The 14603-nt window shown below is 44.1% G+C and overlaps 14 non-coding genes and 1 pseudogene across 14 annotated transcripts; 9 read left to right on the top strand and 6 right to left on the bottom strand.

The window, feature by feature from the left end:
• The first annotated feature begins 2295 nt into the window (after positions 1–2295).
• On the top strand, positions 2296–2459 carry LOC135033592 (U1 spliceosomal RNA). The gene has a single exon (XR_010228944.1). It is a non-coding gene; the product is annotated as a U1 spliceosomal RNA (small nuclear RNA).
• A 152-nt stretch (positions 2460–2611) lies between these two features.
• LOC135033611 (U1 spliceosomal RNA) lies at positions 2612–2774 on the top strand. Its single transcript, XR_010228962.1, has one exon. It is a non-coding gene; the product is annotated as a U1 spliceosomal RNA (small nuclear RNA).
• A 674-nt stretch (positions 2775–3448) lies between these two features.
• LOC135033645 (U1 spliceosomal RNA) lies at positions 3449–3612 on the top strand. Its single transcript, XR_010228988.1, has one exon. It is a non-coding gene; the product is annotated as a U1 spliceosomal RNA (small nuclear RNA).
• Positions 3613–3764: 152 nt separating this feature from the next.
• LOC135033610 (U1 spliceosomal RNA) lies at positions 3765–3927 on the top strand. Its single transcript, XR_010228961.1, has one exon. It is a non-coding gene; the product is annotated as a U1 spliceosomal RNA (small nuclear RNA).
• A 674-nt stretch (positions 3928–4601) lies between these two features.
• On the top strand, positions 4602–4765 carry LOC135033660 (U1 spliceosomal RNA). Its single transcript, XR_010229003.1, has one exon. It is a non-coding gene; the product is annotated as a U1 spliceosomal RNA (small nuclear RNA).
• Positions 4766–4915: 150 nt separating this feature from the next.
• LOC135033566 (U1 spliceosomal RNA) lies at positions 4916–5079 on the top strand. The gene has a single exon (XR_010228920.1). It is a non-coding gene; the product is annotated as a U1 spliceosomal RNA (small nuclear RNA).
• A 5703-nt stretch (positions 5080–10782) lies between these two features.
• LOC135033642 (U5 spliceosomal RNA) lies at positions 10783–10898 on the bottom strand. The gene has a single exon (XR_010228985.1). It is a non-coding gene; the product is annotated as a U5 spliceosomal RNA (small nuclear RNA).
• Positions 10899–11172: 274 nt separating this feature from the next.
• Positions 11173–11288, bottom strand: LOC135033636 (U5 spliceosomal RNA). The gene has a single exon (XR_010228981.1). It is a non-coding gene; the product is annotated as a U5 spliceosomal RNA (small nuclear RNA).
• Positions 11289–11563: 275 nt separating this feature from the next.
• On the bottom strand, positions 11564–11679 carry LOC135033632 (U5 spliceosomal RNA). Its single transcript, XR_010228977.1, has one exon. It is a non-coding gene; the product is annotated as a U5 spliceosomal RNA (small nuclear RNA).
• Positions 11680–11953: 274 nt separating this feature from the next.
• On the bottom strand, positions 11954–12069 carry LOC135033630 (U5 spliceosomal RNA). The gene has a single exon (XR_010228975.1). It is a non-coding gene; the product is annotated as a U5 spliceosomal RNA (small nuclear RNA).
• A 264-nt stretch (positions 12070–12333) lies between these two features.
• On the bottom strand, positions 12334–12449 carry LOC135033641 (U5 spliceosomal RNA). Its single transcript, XR_010228984.1, has one exon. It is a non-coding gene; the product is annotated as a U5 spliceosomal RNA (small nuclear RNA).
• A 270-nt stretch (positions 12450–12719) lies between these two features.
• Positions 12720–12835, bottom strand: LOC135033634 (U5 spliceosomal RNA). Its single transcript, XR_010228979.1, has one exon. It is a non-coding gene; the product is annotated as a U5 spliceosomal RNA (small nuclear RNA).
• Positions 12836–12979: 144 nt separating this feature from the next.
• LOC135033627 (U1 spliceosomal RNA) lies at positions 12980–13107 on the top strand (annotated as a pseudogene).
• Positions 13108–13700: 593 nt separating this feature from the next.
• Positions 13701–13864, top strand: LOC135033647 (U1 spliceosomal RNA). Its single transcript, XR_010228990.1, has one exon. It is a non-coding gene; the product is annotated as a U1 spliceosomal RNA (small nuclear RNA).
• Positions 13865–14016: 152 nt separating this feature from the next.
• Positions 14017–14179, top strand: LOC135033589 (U1 spliceosomal RNA). The gene has a single exon (XR_010228941.1). It is a non-coding gene; the product is annotated as a U1 spliceosomal RNA (small nuclear RNA).
• The last annotated feature ends 424 nt before the right edge of the window (positions 14180–14603 follow it).

Here is a 14603-nt window from a genome sequence, read left to right as displayed (position 1 = left end):
GCCACTTGAGGCAGACACACATCAGGGGATGCAGCATATCGGAGGTCTTCGATGCCTTTCCAGCAAATGCACACCACCAGCTGCTGGTCTGGACACAAAACAATGCCCACAATTGAAGGCTCAAAATGCCCAACTACAGGATTAATGTAAGTAGTGAATTTAGGAATGAATTTAGAAGTAGGAAATTAAGTTAGTTCACAAGTACATTCAAATTCAGATCTAAAGACTAGGTAGGCCTCACGTCCTGGCAGCACCCAGCATTTAAAAATGCCTTGATTATAGGTAGGGAATTAAATGTAGATAAGAAGTAGACACAAAAGAAGACTCCACAGAGCAATTATCAGGTGTCTTTATCAATTTTTGCATTTAAAAAATCAAGCAATTAGGGAACACAATGTTGCGACAATGTAACCCTATTTGCAAAATAGTACTAAATAAGTTTGTCGATGTAAGACATTTGCAAAGGCGCAAACAAAACACGCTGGAAAATGCAACTGAATCTGTTTTTGGAGGTTAGAATAGATGCAGGATCAAGTAGCTCAATGGGTAGGGTGTTTGATTAGAATTTAACAGGTTTTAGGTTTGAATCCTGGGTATGATAGTTTGAGGTGTTATTTAATAAAGTATGTTTATATATTAGTCACACATGGCTTACTTGTACAAATGGCATGTCACCAGTTAGTGCTGACTGCTGATATGCCATTTACACAAACATGCCATGTGTGACTGTATATGCATTTAAGGAGGGCACCCCTGCAATACCACAAACCATTGAGTGTCAAGTATACTAGATATATCTTCATATCTCATGTGCTTTCTCTGAGACCAATCTTGTTATGCCCCTTCCCCACAAGGCATGCGCCTTTTGTCCATATTGCAAAAATGGGGGGGAGGGCATATAATTCTCTGTCACAGGGCACCAAAAAGTCTAGTTATGGCTCTGGTATGCATTATGTAATCTGGCAGACCATCTCTCCAACACTGGCTGGTTGGAATAGAAATCCGGTTATCTATGTGAGCAAATGACCATCAACGATTTACTCTCAAACACTAAAAAATGGACAAAAATGGTCCCCTAAACAAATTGGTTAAATTTTGGGTTTAACCAATTTGTGTAATGACCATTTTTGACCACTTTTCTAGTGTTTGGGAGCAAATGGTTAATTGACATTTGCTCCTATACATTACCAGATTTTCATTCCAACCATCCAGACTGGATAGATAGCCTGACAGATAATTGTGTAGTGTACGCCCAGGATAACTGTTAGTCATGCTTTATTTTATGGCGGCACATAAATGGGTGGACAGATCCAGGGCAAGCACTGCCCACTCATGCATAGTTGTCAACTGATGTGAAGTTCCAGGGGGCAATCTCAGTTATAAAGGGAAGTATCTGGAAATTGTCCCTAGTTAAAAAAAAAAAAAAAAATTTGATCAACTCCATTTATTTAGTATGATATCCCAGGTGATAGGATGCCGGCAGTCAGAACAACATACTTTATTAAATAACACATCTCAAACTACCATACCCAGGATTCAAACCTATAACCTGTTGAATTCTAATCAAACACCCTACCTATTGAGCTATTTGATCCTGCATAAAAATTGTGAACATTATATGAAGCTATTGGTACTTTGCAAAAAAAAAGAATCAGCATTACAACGCAGCAGATCCATGCAGTTTGCAGCCACACACTACATGTATCTGCTCAGCCACAATGCTGATTATTTCTTCACAAAGTACAAGGTGAGCTCCAAACAGAATTCTCTAGCTTAGAATTATACCTTTCTTTGCCAAACCTAGAAGTCGGGCCCCCCACCCTGGGATCCCCCAGAGGGAGGCCTGCACCGTCATGCGGCAGGCTTGTCCGTTTTGGAAGCAGGCTGATGGGCAGCCCAGGATTGCTTCAGTCTGGGCTTGGCAGGTCTGGAAACATGAGCTTGCTTTGGGTATGCCTGACCTTGGGTACGCTTTACCTGGAGGATGAAAGGGCCAAGAAAAGTACTTTTAGCCTTCTGCGTGGTAGGAGTCATACTAGGTAGGCAAGCTGTTTTAGCAGTAGCCAGATCAGCTACAATCTTATTGAGGTCTTCTCCAAAAGGAGATTCAACTGAGGCAGCACAAGGGAACTCTCATCTGGGGACAACAACTGCAGGGAGAACACATATTTTCAGATGAACATGGTAGGGCAGAAGGCTGCCTAATACTGAAGCACCCCCAAACAACAAATCAAATGCAACTTACTTGACAGAGATGTGCCTGAGCAACGGCCCTCCCCAGCCCTATCCCAAATCATACTTATTTTGCATAGGAGATACCATGGTCATGAAGATTGTTCTCCCAGGGTTAGGTTCATTCATTGCATTCTGGGTATGCTGACCCCTGTGATTTCCCCAAATGTGGGAAACTCGACTGCATTATTTGTGGTAGTGGGGGACTGTATTTGTGCTTTCCTCTGGTCAGCTCTGGTAAAATTCAGATTTCTTTGTCTCAGATCTTCCTCTAGCCTTGTTCTTCTTTCGAGAGTTCCCTTGTGCTGCCTCAGTTGGATCTCCTTCACTTGACAGGGGGGTGCCCGAGCAGCGACCCTCCCCAGCTCTAGCCCAACTCCTACTTACCTGCCAGGTGAGATACTATGATCATGAAGTTGCTTCTCCCAGGGCAAGGCTCACCCATTGCACTCTGGGTGTGCTGCCCCTGCGATTTCCCCAAATGTGGGAAACTTGACTGCATAATTTGAGTTTTCCCTGGTCGGCTCTCATGTAATTCAGATCTCTTTGTCTCAGGTCTCTCTCCAGCCTAGTTTGCTGTCTGGTTCCACTTCTTTTTTCTTGAGCCCCTCCCTTCTATACCCTTGTGCACTATCCTGACTTCTCCTCCCGTCTGCTTACTTTGTGCCTCCCAATGCACAATGCAAACTACGGGTAGTGCTGCAGGGCCCACACCCTTTTACTTGCTTTACAGAGCAGCTCTGGAGCTGTTACAGTGCCCAGCTGCTGCAAGAAATCAGCTTGAATGCTTCAGGGGCTGGGGAATGGCCAACATGAGCCCCACACCGAAGGAGGGTGGGGGTGCTTAATGCGAACTAGGGGTCATCCAAGCACCACAAAAGGCCTCCATGCCCTGCACGCTCCTTTTCTCTTTTCATATGCAGACAAGGGTTGAAGCCAACTTTGACCCACTGCTTGGATGACATCACCATATTCAAATCCATCTGCTGCAGGCCATCCCCCAGGAATGCTTGCACTAGTTGTTGCATTTGGTTTGTTGTTTGGGGGTGCTTCAGTATTAGGCAGCCTTCTGCCACCCCATGTTCATCTGAAAATATGTGTTCTCCCTGCAGTTGTTGTCCCCAGATGAGAGTTCCCTTGTGCTGCCTCAGTTGAATCTCCTTTACTTGACAGAGATGTGCCTGAGCAGCGGCCCTCCCCAGCCCTATCCCAAATCATACTTATTTTGCATAGGAGATACTATTGTCATGAAGATTGTTTTCCCAGGGTGAGGTTCATTCATTGCATTCTGGGTATGCTGACCCCTGTGATTTCCCCAAATGTGGGAAACTCGACTGCATTATTTGTGGTAGTGGGGGACTGTATTTGTGCTTTCCTCTGGTCAGCTCTGGTAAAATTCAGATTTCTTTGTCTCAGATCTTCCTCTAGCCTTGTTCTTCTTTCGAGAGTTCCCTTGTGCTGCCTCAGTTGGATCTCCTTCACTTGACAGGGGGGTGCCCGAGCAGCGACCCTCCCCAGCTCTAGCCCAACTCCTACTTACCTGCCAGGTGAGATACTATGATCATGAAGTTGCTTCTCCCAGGGCAAGGCTCACCCATTGCACTCTGGGTGTGCTGCCCCTGCGATTTCCCCAAATGTGGGAAACTTGACTGCATAATTTGAGTTTTCCCTGGTCGGCTCTCATGTAATTCAGATCTCTTTGTCTCAGGTCTCTCTCCAGCCTAGTTTGCTGTCTGGTTCCACTTCTTTTTTCTTGAGCCCCTCCCTTCTATACCCTTGTGCACTATCCTGACTTCTCCTCCCGTCTGCTTACTTTGTGCCTCCCAATGCACAATGCAAACTACGGGTAGTGCTGCAGGGCCCACACCCTTTTACTTGCTTTACAGAGCAGCTCTGGAGCTGTTACAGTGCCCAGCTGCTGCAAGAAATCAGCTTGAATGCTTCAGGGGCTGGGGAATGGCCAACATGAGCCCCACACCGAAGGAGGGTGGGGGTGCTTAATGCGAACTAGGGGTCATCCAAGCACCACAAAAGGCCTCCATGCCCTGCACGCTCCTTTTCTCTTTTCATATGCAGACAAGGGTTGAAGCCAACTTTGACCCACTGCTTGGATGACATCACCATATTCAAATCCATCTGCTGCAGGCCATCCCCCAGGAATGCTTGCACTAGTTGTTGCATTTGGTTTGTTGTTTGGGGGTGCTTCAGTATTAGGCAGCCTTCTGCCACCCCATGTTCATCTGAAAATATGTGTTCTCCCTGCAGTTGTTGTCCCCAGATGAGAGTTCCCTTGTGCTGCCTCAGTTGAATCTCCTTTACTTGACAGAGATGTGCCTGAGCAGCGGCCCTCCCCAGCCCTATCCCAAATCATACTTATTTTGCATAGGAGATACTATTGTCATGAAGATTGTTTTCCCAGGGTGAGGTTCATTCATTGCATTCTGTGTATGCTGACCCCTGTGATTTCCCCAAATGTGGGAAACTCGACTGCATTATTTGTGGTAGTGGTGGACTGTGTTTGTGCTTTCCTCTGGTCAGCTCTGGTAAAGTCAGATTTCTTTGTCTCAGATCTTCCTCTAGCCTTGTTCTTCTTTTGAGAGTTCCCTTGTGCTGCCTCAGTTGGATCTCCTTCACTTGAAAGGTAGTGCCCGAGCAGCGACCCTCCCCAGCTCTAGCCCAACTCCTACTAACCTGCCAGGTGAGATACTATGATCATGAAGGTGCTTCTCCCAGGGCAAGGCTCACCCATTGCACTCTGGGTGTGCTGCCCCTTGCGATTTCCCCAAATGTGGGAAACTTGACTGCATAATTTGTGTTTCCCCTGGACGGCTCTCGTATAATTCAGATCTCTTTGTCTCAGGTCTCTCTCCAGCCTAGTATGCTGTCTGTTTCCACTTCTCTTTTCTTGAGCCCCTCCCTTCTATAACCTTGTGCACTATCCTGACTTCTCCTCCCGTCTGCTTACTTTGTGCTTCCAATGCACAATGCAAACTACAGGTAGTGCTGCAGGGCCCACACCCTTTTACTTGCCTTACAGAGCAGCTCTGGAGCTGTTACAGTACCCAGCTGCTGCAAGAAATCAGCTTGAATGCTTCAGGGGCTGGGGCATGGCCAACATGAGCCCCACACCGAAGGAGGGTGGGGGTGTTTAATGCGAACTAGGGGTCATCCAAGCGTCGCAAAAGGCCGCCATGCCCTGCATATCCCTTTTCTCTTTTCATAAGCAGACGAGGGTTGAAGCAAACTTTGACCCACTGCTTGGATGACATCACTTGCTGCCTTTCCAATGAAGCAAGTTTAATTTAGTAATAGGTGAAAAACCATCCCTACAAAGGTGTTAATCAGATACTTGGCTTTGTGGACACTTTTCAGAGAACAAATTAGTTAGCATAAAAATAAAGCCAGAAAATGAAGAGCTGTTTAATCACTCAATTGGATTTTTCTGCAAGCGTATTTCTTTTTCTCTGCAACCCACTGCTAAGTTGTGCTTCCTAGCTGTTCTTTTATAAAATCACTTAATCAAATCTAACTCTGATTACATCAGAGAAGGCCAGGTACCCTACACCATAAGAGGGGGTTTGAAATTTTGACTTGTCTACTTAAAGATCACCAAAATCTGATGACAAGGTCAATAACATCCCTGGGTGGGATTGAACCACCAACCTTTTGGTTAATAGCTGTACACACTAACTGATTGCGCCACAGCGACACTTTGCAAAAGTACATACTGACAAAGGCTAATAAGCATTCATCTAGAACGTTTCCTAGAAAAACTTTAAATAGTCAATAATCTGGAGAGTTTTTGTAAGATGTTTCTTCCATCAACCAATGAAGAAACACATTGGTACTTTCCCATGATGAGTGAGTGCTTCAGGATCTCTTGCAATTACATGTGCAGCAGAGTACTGTAATGGAAGCATGCTGGGTCCATAGCCCAGAGGTAGGCAGATTGAAACTATCCTCTGCTATATGCGTTTTTTTTTTGTTAATTAAAGTAATCCAAAACTGGGATTGATATTTTTGCTCTTTTATTTTTACTTAAAGTACAATAACTTTTACCATTTTCATTTGTTTTAATAGTATATTGACAGTATTGTTTTCTTTCAAAAATCCACTTAATTTTCTTTACCCGATTATTAAAATGGTAATTGACAAAAACAAACTACATTGTCACCAGAAGAGCAATACAAAATGTACAAGTGATATATTAAAATCATCTTTCCAGCTTGAATTTCAATGATGCATTGGGGCAACGATTTTGTGAGAAACATCTTCACCCTTAAATAAAGATTTTCTTAATTCCTTACCTGTGTGCTAATTAGATATCACCTTGTTTTCACATTAAACAGACTTCCACATGAGAAAGCACAAAGGATGCAGTGGCGTTAATGTTTCCTGGTGTCAACCTGTATTATTTCAGTAGATATTGAAATGAGGATGCATCTTGCTGCCTTTCCAATGAAGCAAGTTTAATTTAGTAATAGGTTAAAAACCATCCCTACAAATGTGTTAATCAGAAACTTGGCTTTGTGGACACTTTTCAGAGAACAAATTTGTTAGCATAAAAATAAAGCCAGAAAATGAAAAGCTGTTTAATCACTCAATTGGATTTTTTTGCCAGCATATTTCTTTTTCTCTGCAACCCACTGCTAAATTGTGCTTCCTAGCTGTTTTTATAAAATCACTGAATCAAATCTAACTCTGATTACATCAGAGAAGGCCAGGTACCCTACACCATAAGAGGGGGTTTGAAATTTTCACTTGTCTACATAAAGATCACCAAAATCTGATAACAAGGTCAATTACGTCCCTGGGTGGGATTGAACCACCAACCTTTTGGTTAATAGCCTTACACAGTAACTGATTGCGCCACAGCAACACTTTGTAAAAGTCCATACTGACAAAGGCTAATAAGCATTCATCTAGAACGATTCCTAGAAACATTTTAAAAAGTCAATAATGTGGAGAGTTTTTGTAAGATGTTTCTTCCATCAACCAATGAAGAAACACATTGGTACTTTCCCATGATGAGTGAGTGCTTCAGGATCTCTTGCACTTACATGTGCAGCAGAGTACTGTAATGGAAGCATGCTGGGTCCATAACCCAGAGGTAGGCAGATTGAAACTATCCTTTGCTATATGCATTTTGTTTTTGTTCATTAAAGTAATCCAAAACTGGGATTGATATTTTAGCTTTTATTTTTACTTAAAGTACAATAACTTTTACCATTTTAATTTGTTTTAGTGCAAATGGCATATCAGCAGTCAGCACTAACTGGTGACATGCCATTTGTACAAGTAAGCCATGTGTGACTAATATATAAACATGCTTTATTAAATAACACCTCAAACTATCATACCCAGGATTCAAACCTATAACCTGTTGAATTCTAATCAAACACCCTACCCATGGAGCTACTTGATCCTGCATCTTTTCTAACCTCCAAAAACAGATTCAGTTGCATTTTCCAGCGTGTTTTGTTTGCGCCTTTGCAAATGTCTTACATCGACAAACTTATTTAGTACTATTTTGCAAATAGGGTTACATTGTCGCAACATTGTGCTCCCTAATTGCTTGATTTTTTAAATGCAACAATTAATAAAGACACCTGATAATTGCTCTGTGGAGTCTTATTTTGTGTTTTGTGTTTAGTCTTTAGATCTGAATTTGAATGTACTTGTGAACTAACTTAATTTCCTACTTCTAAATTCATTCCTAAATTCACTACTTACATGAATCCTGTAGTTGGGCATTTTGGGACTTCGATTGTGGGCATTGTTTTGTGTCCAGACCAGCAGCAGGTGGTGTGCATTTGCTGGAAAGGCATCGAAGACCTCCGATATGCTGCATCTCCTGATGTGTGTCTCCCTCAAGTGGCTGTCAGCAAATGCCTGCTAGACACCCCATTCCAAGCTGATTGTGACATCATGGAACATGCATCATAGAACAGGCATGCTAAAACATGGGTCTTCAACCTGCGACCCTCCAGCTGCTGTGGAACTACACATCCCAGCATGCCCTGCCTCAGTTTTAGCATACCTTAATAGCAAAACTGTGGCAGGGCATGCTGGGATGTGTAGTTTCACAGCAGCTGGAGGGCCACAGGATGAAGACCCATGTGCTAGAGCCAAGCCGCAGGTACATTGAATGCTAGCAAGCTGAATATTTAAATCCTTTTTGTTCCGCAGCATTCCAATGCGGAAGATTCCATGGAACCAGAGATCCTTCCATTGAGAAGGACATGCTGCCTGGATGACTACACTGTGCAAATTAAATCACGGAGCCAGTTGGCTTGTGGGTGGCTCTGGTGACTGGGTGGTTGGGTGGGTGGTGTGTCGGAAGTGGAGCGCATGCAAATGATTGTGTATCATCCAGCTAGTGAGAGAGAAAACTCATGCAGGAGTGTTCCTGCTTGTCAGTGGGTTATGCACCTTGCCAGACGTTAAATCTACATAGAGCAGCTGGAGGGGACAAGAGCAGGTTTGCAAAATATAGATAGAAGAGCATATATGCTGGCGCATTCTCCATGATTGTGTCAGCTTATGTTTTGGTGCACTGCACTTTCCTCCACTAAAATTAATGTGTCACACCCATTGGCAGCAACCTTAGAATAGCTGCTGACGGGCACAATTGAGAAAGGAAGGGGGGGGGACATTTGAATCCAGCACATAGATGCAATTCAAATATGTAATTCGTACCTTCCTATTTTAAAATATAATGGATGAACCTCACCCTGTGAGAACAATCTTCATGATCAAGAGATCTCATATGCAAAATAAATATGAGTTGGGATAGGGCTGGGGAGGGCTGCTCGGGCAGCACCTCCCCCGTCAAGTTAAGGAGATTCAACTGAGGAAGCACAAGGGAACTCTCGTCTGGGGACAACAACTGCAGGGAGACCACATCTTTTCAGATGAACATGGGAGGGCGGAAGGCTGCCTAATACTGAAGCACCATATGCAACAACTAGTACAAGCATTCCTGGGGGAAGGTCTGCAGCAGACGGATTTGCATACGGTGATGTTATCCAAGCAGTGGGCCAAAGTTGACTGGAACCCTCATCTGCATATGAAAAGAGAAAAGGGGCATGCAGGGCATGGCGGCCTTTTGCAGTGCTTGGATGACCCCTAGTTCACATTAAACACCCCCACCCTCCTTTGGTGTGGGGCTCATGTTGGCCATGCCCCATCCCCTGAAGCATTCAAGCTGATTTCTTGCAGCAGCTGGGCACTGTAACAGCTCCAGAGCTGTTCTGTAAGGCAAGTAAAAGGGTGTGGGCCCTGCAGCACCACCTGTAGTTCGCATTGTGCGTTGGAAGGCACAAAGTAAGCAGACGGGAGGAGAAGTCAGGATAGTGCGCAAGGGCATTATTTTCTCTTAGTCCGTAGAGGATGCTGGGGTCACATTAAGAACCATGGGGTATAGACGGGATCCGCAAGAGACATGGGCACTTTAAGACTTTCAAAGGGTGTGAACTGGCTCCTCCCTCTATGCCCCTCCTCCAGACTCCAGTTATAGGAACTGTGCCCAGGGAGACGGACATTTCGAGGAAAGGATTTATTGTTAAACTAAGGTGAGCATCTTACCAGCTCACACCTTAAACATGCCGCAGAACGTGGCATTCAACAGAACACAAGCCAACGGCATGAACAATTGCAGCAAAAAGCTGACCAGAACCATAACACAACATGTGTATAACCACAAGTAATAACTGCAGACACAGTATGGACTGGGACGGGTGCCCAGCATCCTCTACAGACTAAGAGAAAAGGATTTACCGGTAGGTATTAAAATCCTATTTTCTCATACGACCTAGAGGATGCTGGGGTCACATTAAGAACCATGGGGTTATACCAAAGCTCTTGAACGGGTGGGAGAGTGCGTACGACTCTGCAGCACCGAATGACCCAACTTAAGGTTATCATCAGCCAAGGTATCAAACTTGTAAAACTTAGCAAAAGTGTTTACTAAATAGCTGCTCGGCAAAGTTGCAATGCCGAGACTCCCCGACCAGCTGCCAAGGATGAACCCACCTTTCTAGTAGAATGGGTCTTCACCTACTTCAGTAACGGCAATCCTGCCGTGGAACGAGCATGCTGAATCTTACCACAGATCCAGCGCATAATGGTCTGCATGGAAGCAGGACACCAAATCCTGTTGGGAGCATACAGGACAAACAGAGCCTCTGTTTTCCTAATCTGAACCGTTCTGGTGACATACATTTTCAAAGTTCTGACCACAGCCAGAGACTTTGACTCAACGAAGGTGTCAGTGGCCAAAGGCACCATGTGGAAAGATGAACCACCTTCGGCAGAAATTGTTGACGTGTCCTCAATTCTGCTCTATCTTCATGAAAGATCAAATAAAGGCTCTTGTGATACTGCATGGTTTGTACTGTTTTCCATGTGCTCCCAGACCTTTAAGCAAGTAGCATGGTCAAGAAAGTTCTGTTTGAAAAGAAACAACATTTACTGTCATTGTTATGCAAATAAACTTACATTAAAGCTAACAAGAAAGCACACTCGTTCTGTCTTTAAACTGATAAAAGAAACCCCAATAATATGGGGCATGCAAAAATTGAGATAAAACTCAGTTTTGCTCCTCTCCACGGAAATCTTTAATAAAAGGCGAAATATTTGTTAGTTCTGAAGAGAAACCAGAGCATGACCAAGATGCCACCTGTCGCCTGAGTGCCATGCCAGCAGTTCTCATTCAGCTGAAAGTGAGCACCCAATTTGAATGAAAGAAAGCAGATTTCTCACCAGGCTTCCCCTTGCTATAAACATGGTTTGTACTCTTTTCTATGTGCTCCCAGATCTTTCAAGCAATTAGTATAGTCAAGAAAGTTCTGTTTGAAAAGAAACAAACATTTACTGTCATTTCTATGCAAATGAGCTTACATTAAAGCACACTCGTTCTATCTTTAAACCGATAAAAGAAACCCCAATAAGACGGAGCATGCAAAAATTGAGATAAAACTCAGTTTTGCTCCTCTCCACGGAAATCTTTAGTAAAAGGCGAAAGATCTGTTCGTTTTGAAGAGAAACCAGAGCATGACCAAGATTCCACCTGTCGCCTGAGTGCCATGCCAGCAATCCTCATTCAGCTCAAAGTGAGCACCCAATTTGAAAGAAAGAAAGCAGATTTCTCACCAGGCTTCCCCTTGCTATAAACATGGTTTGTACTCTTTTCCATGTGCTCCCAGATCTTTCAAGCAATTAGTGTGGTCAAGAAAGTTCTGTTTGAAAAGAAACAAACATTTACTGTCATTTCTATGCAAATGAGCTTACATTAAAGCACACTCGTTCTATCTTTAAACCGATAAAATAAAATCCCAATAAGATGGGGCATGCAAAAATTGAGATAAAACTCAGTTTTGCTCCTCTCCACGGAAATCTTTAGTAAAAGGCGAAAGATTTGTTCGTTCTGAAGAGAAACCAGAACATGACCAAGATTCCACCTGTCGCCTGAGTGCCATGCCAGCAGTCCTCATTCAGCTCAAAGTGAGCACCCAATTTGAAAGAAAGAAAGCAGATTTCTCACCAGGCTTCCCCTTGCTATAAACATGGTTTGTACTCTTTTCCATGTGCTCCCAGATCTTTCAAGCATTTAGTATAGTCAAGAAAGTTCTGTTTGAAAAGAAACAAACATTTACTGTCATTTCTATGCAAATGAGCTTACATTAAAGCACACTCGTTCTATCTTTAAACCGATAAAAGAAACCCCAATAAGACGGAGCATGCAAAAATTGAGATAAAACTCAGTTTTGCTCCTCTCCACGGAAATCTTTAGTAAAAGGCGAAAGATCTGTTCGTTTTGAAGAGAAACCAGAGTATGACTAAGATTCCACCTGTCGCCTGAGTGCCATGCCAGCAGTCCTCATTCAGCGCAAAGTGAGCACCCAATTTGAAAGAAAGAAAGCAGATTTCTCACCAGGCTTCCCCTTGCTATAAGCATGGTTTGTACTCTTTTCCATGTGCTCCCAGATCTTTCAAGCAATTAGAATGGTCAAGAAAGTTCTGCTTGAAAAGAAACAGACATTTATAGTCATTGTTATGCAAATAAACTTACATTAAAGCTAACAAGAAACTGATAAAAGAAACCCCAATAATATGGGGCATGCAAAAATTGAGATAAAACTCAGTTTTGCTCCTCTCCACAGAAATCTTTAATAAAAGGCGAAAGATTTGTTCGTTCTGAAGAGAAACCAGAGCATGACCAAGATTCCACCTGTCGCCTAAATGCTGTGCCAGCAGTCCTCATTCAGATCAAAGTGAGCGCCCAACTTGAAAGTAAGCAGATTTCTCACCTGGCTTCTCCTTGCTATAAGCATGGTTTGTACTGTATTCCATGTGCTCCCAGATCTTTCAAGCAAGTAGCATGGTCAAGAAAGTTCTGTTTGAAAAGAAACAAACATTTACTGTCATTTCTATGCAAATGAGCTTACATTAAAGCACACTCATTCTATCTTTTAACCGATAAAAGAAACCCCAAAAAGATGGGGCATGCAAAAATTGAGATAAAACTCGGTTTTGCTCCTCTCCACGGAAATCTTTAATAAAAGGCGAAAGATTTGTTCGTTCTGAAGAGAAACCAGAGCATGACCAAGATTTTTATCTGAAAATATGTGTTCTCCCTGCAGTTGTTGTCCCCAGATGAGAGTTCCCTTGTGCTGCCTCAGTTGAATCTCCTTTACTTGACAGAGATGTGCCTGAGCAGCGGCCCTCCCCAGCCCTATCCCAAATCATACTTATTTTGCATAGGAGATACCATGGTCATGAAGATTGTTCTCCCAGGGTGAGGTTCATTCATTGCATTCTGGGTATGCTGACCCCTGTGATTTTCCCAAATGTGGGAAACTCGCTTTTATACCCTTGTGCACTATCCTGACTTCTCCTCCTGTCTGCTTACTTTGTGCCTTCCAATGCACAATGCAAACTACAGGTAGTGCTGCAGGGCCCACACCCTTTTACTTGCCTTACAGAGCAGCTCTGGAGCTGATACAGTGCCAAGCTGCTGCAAGAAATCAGCTTGAATGCTTCAGGGGATGGGGCATGGCCAACATGAGCCCCACACCGAAGGAGGGTGGGGGTGTTTAATGCGAACTAAGGGTCATCCAAGCGCCGCAAAAGGCCGCCATGCCCTGCATACCCCTTTTCTCTTTTCATATGCAGATGAGGGTTCCAGCCAACTTTGGCCCACTGCTTGGATGACATCACCGTATGCAAATCCGTCTTCTGCAGAACTTCCCCCAGGAATGCTTGCACTAGTTGTTGCATTTGGTTTGTTGTTTGGGGGTGCTTCAGTATTAGGCAGCCTTCTGCCCTCCCATGTTCATCTGAAAATATGTGTTCTCCCTGCAGTTGTTGTCCCCAGATGAGAGTTCCCTTGTGCTGCCTCAGTTGAATCTCCTTTACTTGACAGAGATGTGCATGAGCAGCGGCCCTCCCCAGCCCTATCCCAAATCATACTTATTTTGCATAGGAGATACCATGGTCATGAAGATTGTTCTCCCAGGGTGAGGTTCATTCATTGCATTTTGGGTATGCTGACCCCTGTGATTTACCCAAATGTGGGAAACTCGACTGCATTATTTGTGGTAGTGGGGGACTGTGTTTGTGCTTTCCTCTGGTCAGCTCTGTTAAAACTCAGATTTCTTTGTCTCAGATTTTCCTCTAGCCTTGTTCTTCTTTCGAGAGTTCCCTTGTGCTGCCTCAGGTGGATCTCCTTCACTTGACAGGGGGGTGCCCGAGCAGCGACCCTCCCCAGCTCTAGCCCAACTCCTACTTACCTGCCAGGTGAGATACTATGATCAGGAAGGTGCTTCTCCCAGGGCAAGGCTCACCCATTGCACTCTGGGTGTGCTGCTCCTACGATTTCCCCAAATGTGGGACACTTGACTGCATAATTTGTGTTTCCTCTGGTCGGCTCTCGTATAATTCAGATCTCTTTGTCTCAGGTCTTTCTCCAGCCTAGTTTGCTGTCTGTTTCCACTTCTTTTATCTTGAGCCCCTCCCTTCTATACCCTTGTGCACTATCCTGACTTCTCCTCCCGTCTGCTTACTTTGTGCCTTCCAATGCACAATGCAAACTACAGGTAGTGCTGCAGGGCCCACACAATCTTTTACTTGCCTTAAAGAGCAGCTCTGGAGCTGTTACAGTGCCCAGCTGCTGCAAGAAATCAGCTTGAATGCTTCAGGGGATGGGGCATGGCCAACATGAGCCCCACACCAAAGGTGGGTGGGGGTGTTTAATGCGAACTAGGGGTAATCCAAGCACCGCAAAAGGCCGCCATGCCCTGCACGCCCCTTTTCTCTTTTCATATGCAGATGAGGGTTGAAGCCAACTTTGACCCACTGCTTGGATGACA

This window comes from Pseudophryne corroboree, unplaced genomic scaffold (genome assembly GCF_028390025.1).
Source record: "Pseudophryne corroboree isolate aPseCor3 unplaced genomic scaffold, aPseCor3.hap2 scaffold_574, whole genome shotgun sequence".
Lineage (NCBI taxonomy): Eukaryota > Metazoa > Chordata > Amphibia > Anura > Myobatrachidae > Pseudophryne > Pseudophryne corroboree.
This window is presented reverse-complemented; position numbering and strand designations above follow the sequence as displayed.